General features: G+C 59.3%; 1 long non-coding RNA gene across 1 annotated transcript in view; it reads left to right on the top strand.

Moving 5' to 3' along the window:
• Nucleotides 1-3,682, top strand: part of LOC111546364 — a 21,470-nt gene that overhangs the window by 16,857 nt on the left and 931 nt on the right. The window contains exon 4 of the long non-coding RNA XR_004228685.1: nucleotides 2,871-3,075. This is a non-coding gene — a long non-coding RNA (uncharacterized LOC111546364). The remainder of the gene's footprint in view (nucleotides 1-2,870; nucleotides 3,076-3,682) is intronic.

Here is a 3,682-nt window from a genome sequence, read left to right as displayed (position 1 = left end):
GAGTTACACAATGATGGGGTGAGTTACACGGTGGGGTGAGTTACACAATGATGGGGTGAGTTACACAATGATGGGTGAGTTACACGATGGGGTGAGTTACACAACGATGGGGTGAGTTACACGGTGGGGTGAGTTACACAATGATGGTGTGATTTGCACAGTGGGGTGAGTTACACAGTGATGGGGTAAGTTACGCAGTGATGGGGTAAGTTACGCACTGGGGTGAATTACGCACTGGGGTGAGTTGCACAGTCAGGTGTTACATGGTGGGGTGAGTTGCACACTGGAGGCTTCAGGCTTGCTGCCCCTTGCTCTCCCCCGCGCAGATCCAGTGGTAGGAAGTCATTTCAAGCAGCTTGTGAACATTCACAGAAGCAGCTCAGGATCCTGCTGCTTCTGAGAGGGGAGCTGGACAGGTTACTGCCTCTGACGTGGGGGAGGAGAGAAAACGCCTGAATTTTGGTGCCCCCAGATATATCGTGGATCAAGAAGTCGGTATCATTCCATGCTTCTTCCCGCTGTAAAACAAAATGAGATGTCCAGCGGGAGCCTCGCGTTGCCAGTGAAGTCAACCCAGATGTGCAGGAATGAAAAAGAAAATAGCTGGAAAATCTGCCCAGGAGAACAGGGACAGCCAGGAGACACAATGCCAGGGCCGGGGCGCTCCCAGCAGGGCTGGCCTCACGTTGCCACCGGTGTGGAGGGTCCCCAGTGGGGCATGCAGGACATGCCCCAGGAGGCCCATCGGGGGGTCAGGCAGGCTCACAGGGGAAGCATCTCAGCCCAGTGGAGCGGCCGTCCACACTCTCGGAGGAGCCCACCTTGTAAGGCCCTGGGAGTTGAGTGACCCTGAGGGCCCCAAGGCTGGGAGCGGATTTGGAGCTTGCACTCTTTGTCCATAGCCATAGCTGGCTGTGTGGGATTCAAATGGAAAACAGAGGGTTCCAGAAACCGCAGTGACCGCAGACAGCCCTTGCATCTGCAGGGCACATCAGGGCTCAGAATGTGCTGTCCAGCTTATCAATCATCACCAAGACCTCAGCAGACTGCGAGGGCCCCACAGAGACAGCAGGCGGGGGCCAGGCCTTGGCAATGCTGCACACGTACTAGACCCCAGTAGTCCTGCCACGGCCATGCCCATCTCAGCTGAGGGCACTGAGGTCTGGAGAAGGCCCTCACTTGCTCAAGGACACACGAGGGGTAGACTGGCTAGATTCATGCTCGGAGTGTTTCCTGCCTCTCCCTGGGGCCCCTTGATGTCAGGTTTGGGTGACGCTTTCGCCAATGTCCTGGCTGAGCAGATGCCTCAGGGGCCATCACGTAGTTCCACCATGTCCCCATCCTCCAGCCCACAGAGCCTCCCATGAGAGGCATCCTTCAGCCTGGGTCCCGGAACTGAGAGGCTGTGGAACAGAGCTCCAGCTGACCATCACGTGCCTGTAGCGTGAGTGAGTAGCACACGCTGTGGCTGGAAGCCCAAGACGCAGGAGGCCATTGGTTCCTGCAGCGCACCCCAGCTCCAGCTGGCTGATCCCAAGCCAGGCTCAAGCCTGCCTGCCCAGCCCCAGAGCCACTACTTCTGCCCCACAACCCTGCCTCACAGGGTGACAGGAAAGGCAGTTCTTACGCATCGTAGAGGAGGCGGGTGCAGTCACTGCGGTAGCAGGAGTTGATAAGAGCCAGTGGGACTGAAGAGCTGCCTGCTGGGGAGCGGCTCTGTGGAATTCCACCCTGGGCACAGCGGGCACACGGGTCACTCTTGGCAGGTGTGGGCACTAATGAGACTTCAGATGCAGCTGCCTGCTGGGGCCCAGACATTCCGTGGGGCAGTTGGGGCAGTGCCTCACCCCGACACTGGCCAGCAGAGACTGGGGGACCCTCCCTTCCCCAGAGTGGGACCATCAGGGTGCCCAAAGCTCCCAGCTGGTGGTCACTGATTTCGCACTTTGACCCGTCCTCACTCGAAACGTGAGGTCTCTATGAAGGCGCAGACACCCTGAGAGTCCCAGCATATGGGGGTGCGGCTGATCTCCTTTCCCTCCTGGCAGGACACCCAGAGCCCTGAGCAGCTGTCGTCCAAGATGGTGGCCCCAGAGCCACCTGGCCAGGCTCCCCACGTTTTCCTGAGCTGGGCTCGCATGGCTGGTAAGAGCCCAGGGTACCCCTCCAGCTCTGCCCTCCCACATCTGGCTGCCTCCAGCAGTTCCCCATGTCAGCCCTGTGATGGGGAGTGCAGAGCGAGGCTTGGAGGGCGGGCGGGGAGCAGGTTCTGATCTCAACTCTTCCGTGCTCTGGGTGAGCAGGGCGGATGCCTAAGGTCCTAAGGGCCCACAGTGGCCGGTCAGGATCGTTGAGAACGCCTGGAAAGGGTTTCTTGAGTTCTCCGTCCACAGTAGGTGCTCGGTAAACGTTAAAGATTTCCCAAATATTTTTATTGCTGCCAAGCTGAAGCATTTAGAAATGCATCAGTTTCACTCCCCCTTGTGGTTGGACTTGGGCCCAGAAGCCCCCAAAGTGGCTTCACTTGTAGGACCACGTGTGAGCCCAGCCCAGCCCACAGCTGCCCCGCAGCCCTGCGACCCATTGGGTTATAAGGCGGAGGCCTCGGAGCTTCTGCTAGGAGTCCCCACCAGCCCCTGAGTCAACCAGAGGCCCCGGCAGCAGGCCCCCCACAGACCCTGGGGCCACGGCCCGAAGCGTGGGTTGAAGGGCCCTTGGCGGAAGCCTGGCCTGCAAACACGGGCATCCAAGCTCCTCCATCAAAGCGGTCCCATGCCGGAGCGGACGTGACTGCTTCCTCAAACCAGGAAAAGCTGTCTAAAATTCCGCGTGTCACTGCGGGCCTTCCTCTTCCGCCCTCCATTGTCCAGCAGGCATCAGGCCCCAGGCTGGAGGCCACGTGCCAGGCTGGCAGGATTTGTCCACTGTGAAGCTCGACACCCCTCAGGTCCTGTGCTGCCCGCCCAGATCTTCCCTGCCTCAGGATGCCCTCCGCACCCTCCGAATTCCCAGCCGCTGCTCTGGGGCCCGCACGGAGGACTTGGGCCCAGCACCTCGAACTCCGAAGAGAACGCAGAGAAACTCACACGCGAAGCAGCATTGTACACATGGGAAAGACACGGACGTGTATTTTCAGGGTCATGTCCAGGTAAACCTCAAGATGTGGCCCTGAGGGGTTTCCTTTTACAGTTTTTACTGCTTTTTAAAAACACTCCTTATTTTCTAAATAGAATGTGACGCCCCACCCTCACCCTGTCCAGGAGGCCCAGCCAGCCCCTCTTCTGTGCCCCCAGACACCCCTGAGAACTCCAGGCACCAGCATTAATATCCTGGAGCTCTGGAGCCCCTGAGTGTGCTAGATCCTGAGTGTACCGGGCCTGAGTGTGTGCCAGGCCCCAAGTGTGCTGTACCCTGTGTGTGCCAGGCCCCGAGTGTGCCATGCCCTGTGTGTGTTGTGCCCCCAGTGTGCCAGGCACTGAGTGTGCCAGACGCCAAGTGTGCTGTGCTCTGAGTGTGCTGGACCCTGTGTGTGCTGGACCCTGTGTGTGCCGGGCACTGTGTGTGCTGGACTGTGTTTGTGCCAGGCTCTGAGTGTGCAGGACCCTGCGTGTGCTGGGCCTGTGGTTGGCAGGCACTGTGTGCCAGACCCTGTGTGTGCCAGGCCCTGAGTGTGCAGGACCCT

The sequence above is a fragment of the Piliocolobus tephrosceles genome, chromosome X (assembly GCF_002776525.5).
Source record: "Piliocolobus tephrosceles isolate RC106 chromosome X, ASM277652v3, whole genome shotgun sequence".
NCBI classification, from domain to species: Eukaryota; Metazoa; Chordata; class Mammalia; order Primates; family Cercopithecidae; genus Piliocolobus; species Piliocolobus tephrosceles.
Note: the sequence above shows the minus strand (reverse complement) of the source record. Positions and strands in the feature narration are given on the sequence as shown.